The sequence below is a fragment of the Cervus canadensis genome, chromosome 18, assembly GCF_019320065.1.
Source record: "Cervus canadensis isolate Bull #8, Minnesota chromosome 18, ASM1932006v1, whole genome shotgun sequence".
In the NCBI taxonomy this organism is placed as follows: domain Eukaryota; kingdom Metazoa; phylum Chordata; class Mammalia; order Artiodactyla; family Cervidae; genus Cervus; species Cervus canadensis.
The window spans coordinates 338,123-354,461 of NC_057403.1; positions in this window are offsets into that span (position 1 = coordinate 338,123).

Consider the following 16,339-nt stretch of genomic DNA (forward strand, 5'->3'; position numbering starts at 1 on the left):
TTTGACTTTATTAATATTAAAAGCTTTTGCTCTTTGAAGACATCATGAAGAGAATGAAGAGACAATTCAGACAGACAGAAAATACTAGAAATCTCATATGAAAAAAAGGGCTTGTATCCAGGATATACAAAGAATTCTCAAAAACTCAGTAAAATCAAAACAACTCAATAAAAATGGGAAAAATTAAACAGACTCTCCACCAAAGTAGATATACATATATCAAATAATTACATGAAAAGATGCTCAGTATTAATTATTGGAGAACTACAACGACTATAAGATGCTACACCACAAATGTTGATAAAAAGGTAGGCAATGGAACTCCTGTTGTCTGTGGTGGGAATGTAAAATTACAGTGGTACAACCACATTGGAAAACAATTTGACAGCTTTTAACATTATTAAACATGTACCTTCTGCATTACTCAGACATTTCATCCCTACATATTTTCTCAGGAGAAATCAAAGTGTGGATCCATTCAAAGACTTACTCTCAAATGTTGTAGCAGTTTTACCTGTAATAGTCAAAATCTTCAAAGCAAACCAAAATCCCATTCAGGTGAATGGATGAAAAATATGGTCCATAAAATGAGAAAATATGCAACAATGAAAAGAAATGAATGCATGCGGTACTAACACATGCAACAACATCAGTTCAGTTCAGTCACTCAGTCGTGTCTGACTCTTTGCAATCCCATGAACCGCAGCACGCCAGGCCTCCCTGTCCATCACCAACTCACGGCGTTTACTCAAACCCATGTCCATTGAGTTGGTGATGCCATCCAGTCATCTCATCCTCTGTCGTCCCCTTCTCCTCCCGCCCCCAATCCCTCCCAGCATCAGGGTCTTTTCCAACGAGTCAGCTCTTTGCATCAGGTGGCCAAAGTATTGGAGTTTTAGCTTCAGCATCAGTCCTTCTAGTGAACACCCAGGACTGGTCTCCTTTAGGATGGACTGGTTGGATCTCCTTGCAACATAGGTGAATCTAAAAATAAATTATGTTGTCAGACACGACTTAGCGAATAAACCACCACATGTTGTGAAAGGAGCTGAAAATTACATACCATATGATTTTAGTCATTTCAGATTCTAGAAATACAAGCATACCTTGTTTTATTATGTTTTGCTTTATTGCATTTTGCAATAACTGCTTTATTGTAGTTTTTATAAATTGAAAATTTATGGCAACCCTCTGTTGTCAGATAATAGCAGTTTTTGGTAATTTTCAAATTAAAGTATGTACATTTTTAAAGACGTAATGGTATTGCACACTTAATAGACTATCAGTTCAGTTCAGTTCAGTTGCTCAGTCATGTCTGACTCTTTGCGACCCCATGGACTGTAGCCCACCAGGCTCCTCTGTCCTTGGAATTTTCCAGACAAGAATACTGGTGGTGGTGGTGGTTTAGTTGCTAAGTCGTGTTTGACTCTTGAGATCCTATGGACAGAGGAGTCTGGCAGGCTACCGTCCATGGGATTCTCCAGGCAAGAATACTTGGGTAGCCATTCCCTTTTCCAGGGGATCTTCCCAACCCAGGTATTGAACCCAGGTCTCCTGCATTGCAGGCAGATTCTTTACCATTTGAGCTACCAGGGAAACCCCTATACACACTGGGAAACACCCAAAATTCATGTGACTTGCTTTATTCTGGGATATTCATTGGAAGGACTGATGCTGAAGCTGAAGCTCCAGTACTTTGGCCACATGATGTGAAGGACTGACTCATTTGAAAAGACCCTGATGCTGGGAAAGATTGAAGGCGGGAGGAGAAGGGGATGACAGAGGATGAGATGGTTGGATGGCATTACTGACTCAATGGACATGTGTTTGAGTAAACTCGGGAAGTTGGTGATGGACAGGGAGGCCTGGCATGCTGCAGTCCATGGGGTAGCAAAGAGTCAGACATGACTATGGGCTGAACTGAACTGAACTGAACTGCTTTAGTGAGATATTCACATAATGGCAGTGATGTGGAACTGAACCTGCAATTTCTCCAAGATGTGCCTCACAAAACCTATCTGCAGTAGATTAGTGGTTGACTAAGAATGTGGTGGAGTGGAGTGGGGGCTTGTAAGTGTGATTACAAAAGGGATAAGGAAATTTTTTTGTGGCTGATATATTTATCTTGATTGTGGTGATGGTTTTGGAGGAGTGTACTTATCCAAATGTACATTTTAAATATTTGCAGCTAATTGTATGTCAATGATACCTCAATAATTCTGGTAAAAAAACTCAAGTTGTATACCATAATTGGTGAGACTTATCATATGTCAATTTTACCATAGCAAAACTGATTTAAAAAATCTAAAAGTTACAGACATGGTTAAAAAAAACAGAAAGAATTCCTTTTTCCTCTGATGAATTATAGTTTTTACATTTATAGGGAAAAATCACTCATATTGCCATAATATGGCTGATAATGTTTGAAGAGCCAAGTTTAGTTGTCATTTGTGGATGTTCTCACATTTTATTGTGCTTCCCTGATTGCTCAGTTAGTAAAGAATCCGCCTGGACAGGGAGGCCTGACGTGCTGCAGTTCATGGGGTCGCGAAGCGTCCGACATGACTGAGTGACTTTCACTCCCATTTTATTGAAAAGAGTAAATTTGAAAAATCTTTCATGCACACAACTTTTGCTACACTAGGCCTTACACATCATCTCTATGTATCTGTAGCAAAAAGCATCATTTGTAAAAAATTAGAATATTAGCTAATCTGTCCCAGTTTATATTTCATATACTAAATTAGAATGTGGGTTCTCATAGTTTGAGAAACAGTGATTTTTGGAATTTCTTATAACTGCTGTGCTAACCACAAGCGCCCCCGCGTAGACAACATTAAGACAAAGACCTACTAATTGGGCTACTTTAATTTGCTTCCACTCTGCAATATAAGAATAAATGCAGATGTCTTTCTAGCATTGATTTCTATCTACACGGCAGAATTTCATTAAGGATGGCCAGCCCCATTTCAATTAAGCTCACTGGGATTGGGGGCAGGAGGAGAAGGGGACGACAGAGGATGAGATGGCTGGATGGCATCACCAACTCGATGGGCATGAGTTTGAGCAAACTCTGGGAGTTTGTGATGGACAGGGAGGCCTGGCGTGCTGTGATTTATGGGGTCGCAAAGAGTCGGACACGACTGAGCGACTTAACTGACTGACTGACTCTGCTTGTGCACTGTCTGTGCTTTTGGCCCATCACAATAAGCACTTCGTCAATTACCTATTTTATTAGCCAATTGATTTTTGCTACAAGTCCCTATAGTTAGAAATCATCATGACAGATAAATAAATTGGTTCCTTTCATTTCTAAAAAGCAGCAGTAAATAATGAAACATTTCAAACAAGGTTTCTGTGAGGAACCTAAACACATATAAAAAATACCTGCCATTTATCCTGGGATGTGAAACCTGACTGCTTGCAGCAGCCCTGTATTTGAATAAGTCATACTGTCTCAGTGACCTTTATTGATATGCTGTTTCCCAATTTAAAGCATCAATCCTGCTGCTTAAAAAACCTTTTGTTGTGCAAGACCTGCAGATCCTTCAGGTAACAAAACAATGATTTGCTATCTCTGGACTTTGTGAATCAGTAATTTAACAAGATCCTTAGTAGCTTCCTTTCAACCCCTCATCCCACCCTATCACCTGTGTTTGCAATTTCAGTTATTCAATTTACTGATATCATTAGAAACCAAAGGAATGTTATTTAACTGAGGGAAAATGCGATGTAAGGCATTTAGCTTCACAGGATAACACTCATTTCTAGGACATACTATATGGCTTAATTTAGCCCAACACTCTGTGGAAAACAAAGGGTGTAATTTGATAGATAATTTTTCTTCTAAACAAAATTTCTCCCAGGTGAATCAAAGGGCTCAAACCCAATGCACACTCCTCCCTCCCTCATTTTTTTTTTTTTTTGTTTGTTTCTGTGTTAGAGTGGTTTATACAGATATAGTAAATTTAAGGTCAGTGTTGGGATAAATGGTGTACTAATACATGGAAACTGGACCTGTTTTGGAGTATGTAGTATGCTTATTTACCCTAAAACATAAAAATACATATTCAAAAATGAAAGGTGGTTGAAGAACTATGTCCTCCTTCTCTTAGAACAACTGTTCTTACTGTCAACATACTTCTCATGGGAAATGGCATTCAAGATGTTGATTTCCTAAGGACTCAGGACTAGGACATGAAAGTCCTATATCGGAATTCTGACAGTTTTACTAGCGATCTGTGTTATCTGAGGCAAGTACTACTTACCCTGTAGAAACCAGTTGCTTCATATTTATTTTTGAATATTTTATATATACCCTATCTAACTTCAGAATGAACTCTGGCAATACTAGTAATAGTAATGGTCCTTCTTTATGAGCACCTAATATGTTACAGGTACCTTATAGACATTATCTGGGCTTCCCTGGTGGCTCGGTGCTAAAGAATCGACCTGCCAATGCAGGAGCCACAAGTTCGATCCTTGGGTTGGGCAGATCCCCTGGTGAAGGGAATGGCAACCCACTCCAGTATTCTTGCCTGGGAAATCCCATGGACAGAGGAGCCTGGTGGGCTACGGTCCATGGGGTCGCAAAGAGTCAGACACGACTGAGGGACTGGATAACAACAACAGCAACAACACAGACATTTTCTACAGCTGTTACTGTGTCATATGATTTTCATGCTCACTTTCCAGCCAAGGAATCATAGGGACATTAGGAAATTTGCTTAGGGCTCCTAGGCTTACATAGCAGAGTTGAATTGAAATCAGAGTCTACCATCCCCTGTCTCTGGCCTCTTCCACTCTGCCACACAGCTTTTCCATGATGTAATGTCTAAAAACGCAGTGTAAAAGCCAAAGCACAAGACAGATGCTCAGTGGGATTAGAGCCATTATAATGATTAATAGTCATCATGAAATGTAGGACCTGACACCCAGAGGTGATTTTGCCCTTTCCGTGAATGGGAGTTACACTGTGCCATTAGACAGATAATTATAGTGAGATTTTTCAAAGGCAAATTTTTGCCACTGTCTTCATGCATGGCCTTGCTAGCTCTCCAGGAGAAGCAAAAAATAACAACGCTGATTGATTTCCCTTTGCCACTTGCTTCAAGTGGTTCCCATTTTAATGCCCTTTCCAATTGTAACTTCATTGTCATTCGAAGCTGCTGAGATTTCAGCCTCTACACAGGCTAAACAGTTGGGCTCCTCAGCAAGTTCAAAAGTCTGCACGACAGGGGGAAAATACAGTATCTTTTCTAAAAGCTGTTTTGGTGGTTCTATTAGGAGGCATTGCTCTTCTGCCTTTATAGTCCAGGAGGCAATAATCTGCCCATTCCTTCCATTGGCCACCTCCCTCCATAAAAGAAAGACTTCTAACTGATGGAGATTCTCAAAGCTTTCTGTGACCAAACTCAAATATCACAATAACACAAAGTCCAGCTGACTCGAATCATTATATTCTTTATCATAGTCTAGCCATGAATTCCAAATACTAGATGGAATCCATTTTGTAAACTGCACACACTCTATGCCAAGACAAAATAGAAAGATTTCATAGAAGTTCCACAAAATGGCTGGTAGAGCGTAAATCTGTTACCTGTGTGTGTGTCGCTTAATCGTGTCCAACTCTTTGCGACCCCATGGACTGTAGCCAGCCAGGCTCCTCTGTCCATAGAATTCTCCAGGTAAGAATACTGGAGTGGGTACCCATTCCCTTCTCCAGGGCGTGGGTTGAACCCAGGTCTCCTACAAGCAGGTTCTTTACCATCTCAGCCATAAAGGGAGCTGCAGTTCCCTAAAGCTGGGAAATGATCCAGCTCCGGTTTGCATCCCACACATCTCCATACAATTTCCTCTGTGCTTAAGAAGGCGGCCTTGGATCTCAGGGATAGTGAGATTTCTTTCTCTAACAAGTGGGATGCCTCTCCTGAGGATCCTAGATGATTCTGGATACTTTACTTTCTTCTCTGGTGAAGTCAATGAAACACTGAACCTTTGTTTTGTATACACTATGACCCAGGCATTAGTTATCAACAGAAGGTCACGGGGTGGAGCTCCCTGTTTGTATTCATATTACTTACCATGTAATGTGCTCGATGAATGTTTATTAAACTGTGTGGTTTAGTACCCAGCATCTCACTACCCAGGCCCAAAGATGGACCATGCACTATATGAAGCCAGAGGACACACTTGGGTTAAAATAAGAAAGCTCACCATGGAAGTGGACAGAAGGATATTATAGTTCCCATCTGTCCTCCTCTAACAAGTAAAACTACAAGCAGTTCAATTTATAAGTGGATTAGGTTTTTTCTAAAGCTGTCTTTATAATAGGAAGAACAAGACTTCACGCTTTATTAACTACTAACAAATAAAGCAAAAAGCCATAAAGGCAAAAAAAACCAAAAAGAGTCAAGTTGAGGAGGAGGAAAAGGTACGTGGTCTCCTTTCTTCTAAATCAAATATGCAATATTTCATAATAGATGAAAATTAAATTATCCGTCAGAGCTCCCAAAGTTTAGTCCCCTTGCTCAATTTCCTGTGATCTTCAATTCCAGTGCTCAGAAATATGGACTCATTACTGACTGTTGAACCGTCACTGAAATACTCCACTGTGCTTTACCTAGACTTCCAAGTGCTCAATGGCACCAAATAATTATTTCCTAACCCCAACTGAATTTTTTATCCTAACATTAGAGCAGACATAAGTTAATATTTAAGAGAGTGATTTTTATTAAATTAATTCATGCCAATATATAAATGATTAATATCTTCTTAATGGTCCAGCAATAGTTTCAGTTTTAAAGATGAATACCTGTTATCACAGAGGATTTCCCAGAGATGTACAATGAAGGAGACTTGAGGTAAAGCAACACAAAGTATTATATGGCAGGAGGACAATATCAATTGAGGTCATTAGCACCTGGGAATCTGATCCAAATGTTTGTCAATAACTCATTTATTTATTCAACCAGAATTTGCTATGCATGAGACAGTGAGTTGGAAAGAAAGTATACAAAAAAAATCACCTGTTTGTAATTTTGGTTTAAAGAATTTCACCTTCCAATAGAGGAAATAGATCTTAAATTAATGAGTGATAACTACAGCTGTAGAGATACCAGAAGACACTTGACATATATTTCAAAGATTTTTTCTTCCAGATGACCTTTGTGATTTCTTGGGTTAAGTGAGTGTCAGAGGATGGATCTGAGATAGCCATATAAAGACAGTGTATAGGTCAGGGTCTCAGCAGGCAGCACACTCAGAAGCGATGATCAGAAACACTTTAATGAAGGAATTATTTATTAATCTAAATACTAGGTTAAGGAAAATCAATAAGGAATGATGATGCATTCTCAGGTCAAGTAAAACTGGAAGCTCTTACCACTGTTATGTTTGAAAGGAAAAGAAGAAAGTGCCATTATCTAAAAATGAGCAAGACACATAGCCATGCCTCCAAAGAGGAATATTGCTCTTCATCAGAGAAACACAGTTATTGCCAAACCATATCCTGACTGGACAAAAGCCAAGGAAATAAATACCCTGACTTCCCTCTCCTCCAGCTCTTTGAAGTTTTTAATGGGAAAAAGTGTAGCAAAATCCAAAGGATATTGGAACCCAGTTCTTCTGAAGCAAGAGAAAAGTGGAGAATGAAACTGGAGATGCAAAAATAAAATAACCAGCATAGTCATGAAGATGGAAAACAACACTGTACATTTTCTGTTGTTGGAATATGAAGTGTGAGGACAATATGGTGAGGATAAAAGATAACTGTGATCATATGAGTCTTAATGCTTGAAACCTTTCCATGGATTTCATCACCTTCTCAAAAAAGCTTGTAAAGTGCCATGGAAACCTCGTTGCTTCTAGCTCCCTCTGCTTGTCCACACTTACAGATGGTTCTAGCATTCCTGATGAGGTGAAAGAGGAGCTTGCCTGGAGGCAAGCAGAACAATTTGTGGTTTAGGAGAAAAATGATGACTCCCTGAACTAAGGCAATGGAAATTAAGATGGTGAGGAAGATACAGTTTTGAGAAATATGATGGAAATAAAATCATCAGGACTTATTAGCTGAATTATGGGAAAGTAATATGCAGGCAACAAGGGATAACTGATGTATGGTTTTATTCACAAGATGGATGGAGCTCACAAAAATTAAATGAAAATTTAGAGAAAAAATGGGAGGTTTTACCAATGTCTATTTGCATATCTGTAGCAAATACTAAAGTAGAATAAGGCTGGCACATTGGTAGAGATTTGAGTTGGGATATATATTTCAGAGGCCCTCACGAGAGGCTCTGTTCAATGTTCACATTTCTAGGTTCTTGAGCCATTTGGAGATGGTGGAGTAGAAGAGGACCATGAGAAACAGAAAGGAAAAATAATCTCTCTATACAAGGAGGATGAGAAGGGTGAGAATGGTAAAAATCCTGTTGGGTGTATCAGTTATTAATAATAGAAAGCCATTGATGGCCTTTGGAAAAAGCACTTCATTGGAACAGGGAAATACATGATAATTGAGGTTTGAGGGATGCAAGAGGGCTTAGGACATGCAGACAGTGAGTGTAGACAACTCTTCTGGGAAGTTTGGATAAGTGGGAGAGGAGAGAAAATATGTGTTGGTAAAGGAAGACTCAAAATCAAGGAAAAGATTGACAGATTAGGGAAGGAGAGCTGTTTGTCACTGATGAAGAGGAACAACACTGGGAAGCTAATGTGAAGTTATAGGAAAGAGAATTCCACTAGATGAAGAACTGAATTAAGGATTGACTTATCAAAGTTATGCATAATTTAAAATTGAAATTGCAATTGAGATTTCTATATTGTTTTTTTTTTAATTGAATTTGGGGATTGCCATATAAATCATTCCTGAATAATGAGATTTTTTTCCCTATTCTTTCTCTAGGAGTATAAGTCCAAAAACGTTGTGGAAAGCAATGAGACATATTTCTAGAAAAAGTAATTTATTATTATTATTGCTAGTAGGCAGCCAGAGTATGAAAGTAACTCATCCGGGATAGCATAGATAGTTAGAGGCAGGCAAGGTCTAGCCCTGACCACTACCATTTCTAAATGGGCTCACCACAGTTCTTCTAGTCCTTAACCTTTATTTCAAAATCAGCTTAGGTTTTACTAGTCAAATCATTTCTCTCCCTCTTTCTAGCATTAGTATTTTACTCTTCTTGTAAACAGACTTTTAAATTTTATTTCTTTTTTAAAAAACATTTATTTTTTTGGCTGCGTGGGGTCTTAGTTGCAGCACATAGGGTCTTTATTGCAGAATGCGGTCTCAGGAGTTGTTGCCTGGGCTTCGTTGCCCCATGGCATGTGAAATCTTAGTTCCCTGACCAGGGATGGAACCCACCTGCATGGGAAGGTAGATTCTTAACCACTGAATTACCAGGGAAGTTTCTAAATTATCTTTTATTTCCTTTTACAAAGTGCTCATTAGAAATATGAAGCCATTCTACTCTGACCACTAAATACATGAACAATGTCTAACTACTTACTATTGGAATCAAGTCATGATTCAGCGAACAGGCTCTAAAGTCAGGCTGTATGGGCTGAAATCCTATTTCAGACACTTAATGACTATATAACTTTGGGCAGTACTTACTGTCTCGATGCCTCAGTTTCACCATCTGAATAGTAGGATCAACATATGAAATCATCATAACCATAAGGGGATTAAACACTAAATGTATGTGATGAACACAGTATTATAACACACTTGACCAAAGGAAAAATCATCTGATTTTCATTAGTGCTTTCCTTTGTAGAAACATTGAAAGTGTACCAGTCATAGTGCTACTATTGACTAGAGTAGTAATTCAAGTGATACTTTACTCAAGTAAATATTCAATCTTATTAAATAAATAATCCCCTGATAACCACATAGTTCATATTCTAAGCAGACAACCCCTTTCAAACAGTGAATATCCAGCTAACCATAATTGTAAGATGCAGTGAAAAAGTCATGGAGATCTAGGTAAACAAAACTGCATTTCTATTATTATGTTAGAAAAGTCTTTCTCTGGAATCGGGCAATATTTATCACCCTCTGTACTCTGCCTCAACCAGGGCAGAAGAATCCATAGGCCTAGGTGAGTAACTCAGGGCTCACCACAATGTACATGCTGCTCTAAACATGAAGCTCTGTGTTCACAGGGACTTAAGATTTACTGATCTGATGTGGCTATTGTTCATGCTGGTTAATACAACTGCTTGGGCAGCTAAAACATACTTATTCTCTTAGCACCCTTTTTTGAGTAGAAATGCCTGTGTTGGGGTGTAAATTCTATGTTCATGCTTTCACACGCTCTTATCATTGGTATCAGTGAAGGTGAAATATAAATGGTGATGGATATTAAACAATTTGAGTATTTTTACAAAATTAATCTCTGTATCTTTTCACTAGGCAATACGTGTATGTTTGATAGCTTCTCTGCTCTGGCTAAGATAAGTTTTGACTGATACTCTATCTCCCTACATCTTGTAGGTATGTGGAGGTGGGGTTTTTGCTGGAAAAACTGTCATCTAAAAATGGGATAAATGACAGTAAGCCTTCCTGCTTGGCACTGGAATTTGAACGTTATGTACCCTGTTTGAAAAGGATAAACTATACTTTATATTTGGTTTTTCAAAGATTCCACAGATTATGGCTATGCCAAAAGAGACTTATATTCTGTTATTTAAAATACTTGATAAAACAAAGTGCAGAAAATTGCCATAAAATTAGCTAGAAAAATTAGGGACAGAGAGCTCTAGAGGATTGCTTTCAGAACAAAATATAAACTCTTTAGAAGAGAAAATACAATGCAATCTTTCCCAAAATGTATTCTTCAAAGCACTAATTCTTCTTCAGAGTATGGATGAAGGGAAATCTACAATGAAATCAGCTTGGGACACGTAGTGCTGTAAATACTCAGTGCAGTGAATATTCCTCTTGTGCTCAGTTCTTCAGTCATGTCTGACTCTTTGTGACCCCATAGACTGTAGCGTACCAGGCTCCTGTGTCCATGGGATTTTCCAAGCAAGAATACTGGAGTGGGTTAACATTTTCCCCTCCAGGGGATCTTCCTGACCCAGGGATCAAACCTGCATTTCTTGCATCTTCATCATTGGCAGGCGCACTCTTTACCACTGAGCCACCTGGGAAGAATATTCCTCTTAAATGTATATATAACACAAAAAGATATACTATGTTTACTATGGCTGTTTTTAATTGTTACCCAAAACACTTAACTAAGATTTTTTTTGAAGTCGCACAGATTGATATCCCATGGATCAATCTAGAGTTCTGTCGAAGGCACTTTGTGAGGTGCTTAGACTGAGAAAGTCTCTCTCTGAGGTGTATAGATGGTAGGAAGCCACTGCCTCAGATTTTCAAAACACCCTTCAATAGAGTTTTCTAGGAAAACTTTCATTGATGAAGTTTCTTCATTGATTTCCATTTGGTTTAGTATCAAATATGAATCCTTCATCAACAAGAATTCTGAAAAAGAAGATTAAGTTGGGGCACACACCCTCTTTGAACTAAAAGTTTATTAAAATTTGGTTTAGGATTAATTTACATTTTCTATTTGCAAATATGTTATTATAGTCATATTTTTAAAAAATTCTGCTCTGACATTACATGTCTGAGATATCCTTTTGACTTAAAGAGAAAGGTGTATAATTACAGCAAAATTTACTGGTGATGATGGGAGTATTTTTTGCCAAGTACATCTTGGCAGGAGAAATGGTTTTAGAATCACTGAGATGGTAGGCAGATTTTTCAGGTAGCAGAAAGTAGAGGAGAAAGCTAAGTATTCAGAGTCAGACTCAGTTGTCTCTGCTGGTTTTGAATGGTGAGCCCATAGGCATATTATTGCATTAGTTGGAATATCAGTTTCTCTACCTGTAAAGCAGGGACATTATCCTACCTTAGAGTGTTGTTGGAAAGAGTAGAACTAGAAAATAGAGATAAGTACAATACTTGGAACATGCTAATCCTCATCAAACATTGGTTCTCTATTTTTGCCCTCCAAGGCAGTGATTCTCAATCAGGTGCAGTTTTTGTTCCTCCCAGGGGCATCTGGTAACATCGGGAGACATTTTTGGTTGTTACAACTGGGGGAAATGCTATTGGTATTTAGTGGATAGAGGCCAGTTCAGTTCAGTCGCTCAGTTGTGTCCAGCTCTTCACAACCCCATGGACTGCAGCACGCTAGGCTTCCCTGTCCATCACTGACTCCTGGAGCTTGCTCAAACTCATGTCCATCAAGTCGGGGTATAAATAACACACCTTGGATAGAAGCCAAGGATACTGCTAAACAGCCTACATACATAGAAGAGTCCCCACAACAAATAATTATCCAGTACAAATGTCAACACTGCCGAGACTGAGAAGCCCTTCTCTAGCTTGAATGTAATGAAGCACTGCCTGCTTTCCCAACTCTGGTATTGGGTTCTTTCAGCACCAGATGAGGGCAGGCAGAAGCGTGTCTTAAGGGAAAAAAAATAATACTGTGGAGAATGAGAAACATTCAAAACCATGTAAGTTTAAATTATGAATACTGTATTCCCTGTAATCATCTAAAGTTAGCAGGAATGAATATATGGTGTCTATTTATAAACCAAAGTTGGTGACAAAACACACACACACACACACATGAAAAGAAAAAAAGAGATGAGAAAATGTTCTGGCAAATATGGAAAGGTAAAAATGTCGAATCACCTTTTCTTCTTGTTGACAGTTAAATAGGTCTTTTCCCCTGTGGAATTGGGGGATTCAGCAGTTGGTTTAAGGAAAAGATCTACAATATTATATACCTAAGCTGTACTTTTCCTGCAAGAAAGTCAGGAGCTAGAATTCATACCATGGAACTTTGGGAATATGTTAGCATCCAGCACAGATATGTTTATAACATGGGACATCTTGAGATGCCAGGATTCTTACCAGGAAGCTGTGATGGGGGATTTAAGAGAGAGGAAGTGTGTGTGTGTGTGTGTGTGTGTGTGTGTTCTCCTGCGTGCATATATGGATCTTTTTTTATCATTATTTTTGCTTTTTATGCTTTTTATTAAAATATAGTAGATGTACAACATTATGTTAGTTACAACATATTAAAAATTGTCATGAGGATAAATCTAGTAACCATTTGTCTGACATACTTATCATATAACTGGAGGTTTATACCATTCTTAATCTCTTCATTTATGGAGCTGAACAGGTTGAGGTGACAAGAGAACCAGGACTCGGGTGGATGCGAAATGCTGACTTTTTGCCTCTGATGTACTCTCATAACTTAAGCAGTTTAGGAAATCTAGAGAGGTGGTGAGGTGTGTGCACTTTTTAAAAATAATCAAGCAAATACCAAACCAACCAACCAAACAAAAAACGTAAAGAAAATAAACACACAGAACTGTTCTTTCCAGTTGGTCCCATGAGAGTTTTCTTCCTTTGGCTTTGAAAGGCTCATTCTCTTATTATTATGTTTTAGTCATCTGACTTGAAATTAAGGCTGCAGCATTTAATACCTAAAAAGCAAATAAGAGGGCTTCCCAAGTGGTGCTAGAGGTAAAGAATTCACTTGCCAATGCAGGAGATTCAGGAGACATGAGTTTGATCCCTGGGTCAGGAAGATCCCCTGGAGGAGGAAATGGCAACCCACTCCAGTATTCTTGCCTGGGAAATCCCACGGACAGAGGAGCCTGGCGGGCTACAGTCCATGGGGTCGCAAAGAGTTGGACATGAGTGAGCATGCTTGCGGGACGCAGGGAAGCAAGTAAGAGAGTCAGCCTACCTGCTTTGTCTGAAAGAGAACTGAGGACCAAGCTGCTGGTCTCCATCTCCCGCTTACAAAAGAAACAGTGCTTTGTCTTGGCATCAGTTACGACACCAGCCTCGGAGGCCTCAAGGTGCCAGCAGTCTCTCAAAAGTTACACATGGGGCTTTGAGATGACATAGTCGTATCTTGCCTGGAAAATCCCACGGATGGAGGAGCCTGATAGGCTGTGGTCCATGGGGTCACTAAGAGTCGGACACGACTGAGCAACTTCACTTTCACTTTTCACTTTCACACACTGGAGAAGGAAATGGCAACCCAGTCCAGTGTTCTTGCCTGGAGAATCCCAGGGATGGGGGAGCCTGGTGGGCTGCCGTCTATGGGGTCACACGGAGTTGGACACGACTGAAGTGACTTAGCAGCAGTCGTATCGTAGTCTCATTCAAGTGGGCTGCAGTTCACTTTGCAAATAATTTGGAAAAACTGTAGGAAGGACTGGGATTTAATTTTTGTAAAATGTTGTTAGTTGCAAGCAAAAGTAGAGAGGCTACCCGTGAGCACAGATCGATTTACCTATAATATAGCACTCGTGAGGCTGTGAGTTAGAATATTGGTTTCTTCTTAGAGGTTTGAACTTCACAAGGAGTTTGAAAGAAACAAAAGTAAGAATCAAGGTGAAGAAGAAAGAGTATCTTTTTAAATAGATAAGCATTACTTATGAGGAAGTGTTTCTTTGGCAAATTAATAGATATATAGAGAAGCCCTAAGGTGCTCAGAGAAGATATAAAAAAAACACATGTCAGTGTTTGAAGGAGAATAAGATAGCAGGACTCAGTAAAACCATCCTTCCTTAGTTCCTGATACGAAAGGCCAAATGTTGCAGTTCCCCAAACCTGAAATCCAGGGACTGTCAGTACAGTCGTTGGTGACATTCTCCACCTCTAGCAAGAAAGACTTGTTCTGTTTGTTTGGATTCCAGTGTCTTTTCCAACCAGGTTTCGTTTTGGTCTTTCCTTAGCTTGTTAGAGCTGAGATTACAATAAATGGAAATTTATTCACTTGAGGCCTAGATGTAATACCTTTCCAGTTAATGCTAATTTCCAGTTCAGTTCAGTCACTCAGTTGTGTCCAATTCTTTCTGACCTTGTGGACTGCAGTACGCCAGGCTTCCATGTCCTTCACCAATTCCGGGAGCTTGCTCAAACTCATGTCCATCGAGTTTGTGATGCCATCCAGCCAGCTCATCCTCTGTCGTCCCCTTCTCCTCCTGCCTTTGATCTTTCCTAGCATCAGGGTCTTTTCAAATGAGTCAGTTCTTCATATCAGGTGGCCAAAGTATTGGAGCTTTAGGTTCAGCATCAGTCCTTCCAATGAATATTCAGGACTGATTTCCTTTAGTATTGATTGGTTTGGTCTCCTTGCAGTCCAAGGGACTCTTAATAGTCTTCTCCAACACCACAGTTCAAAAGCTTCAATTCTTCGGAGTTCGCTTTCTTTATGGTCCAATTCTCATATCCATATCTGACTACTGGAAAAACCATAGCTTTGACTAGATGGACCTTTGTCGGCAAAGTAGTGTTTCTGCTCTTTAATTTGCTTACTAGGTTGGTCATAGCTTTTCTTCCAAGGGGCAAGTGTCTTTTAATTTCATGGCTGCAATCACCATCTGCAGTGATTTTGGACCCCAAGAAAATAGTCTGTCACTGTTTCCATTGTTTCCCCATCTATTTGCCATGAAGTGACGGAAACGGATGCCATGATCTTCGTTTTTGGAATGTTGACTTTTAGCCCAGTTTTTTCACTCTCCTCTTTCGCTTTCATCAAGAGGCTTTTTAGTTCCTCTTCACTTTCTGCCATAAGGGTGGTGTCATTTGCATATCTGAGGTTATTGATATTTCTCCTGGCAATCTTGATTCTGGCTTGTGCTTCATCCAGCCTGGCATTTCACATGATGTACTCTGCACAGAAGTTAAATAAGCAGGGTGGCAATATATAGCCTTAACGTACTCCTTTCCCAATTTGGAACCTGTCAATTGTTCCACGTACAGTTCTAACTGTTGCTTCTTGACCTGCATACAGATTTCTCAGGATGCAGGTAATGTGGTCTGGTATTCCCATCTCTTGTAGAATTTTCCAGTTTGTTGTGATCCACAGAGTCAAAGGCTTTGACATAGTCAATAAAACAGAAGTAGATGTTTTTTTTGGAACTCTTGCTTTTTCTCTGATCCAGCAGATGTTGGCAATTTGATCTCTGGTTCCTCTGCCTTTTCTAAATCTGGCTTGAACATCTGGAATTTCTCAGTTCACATACTGTTGAAGCCTGGCTTGGAGAATTTTGAGCATTACTTTGCTAGCATGTGAGATGAGTGCAACCGTGCGGTAGTTTGAGCATTCTTTGGCATTGCCTTTCTTCGGATTGGAATGAAAACTGACCTTTTCCAGGCCCCTGGCCACTGTTGAGTTTTCCAAATTTGCTGACATATTGAGTGCAGCACTTTTTCAGCATCATTGCTTAGAATTTGAAATAGCTCACCTGGAATTCCATCACCTCCACTAGCTTTGTTCATAGT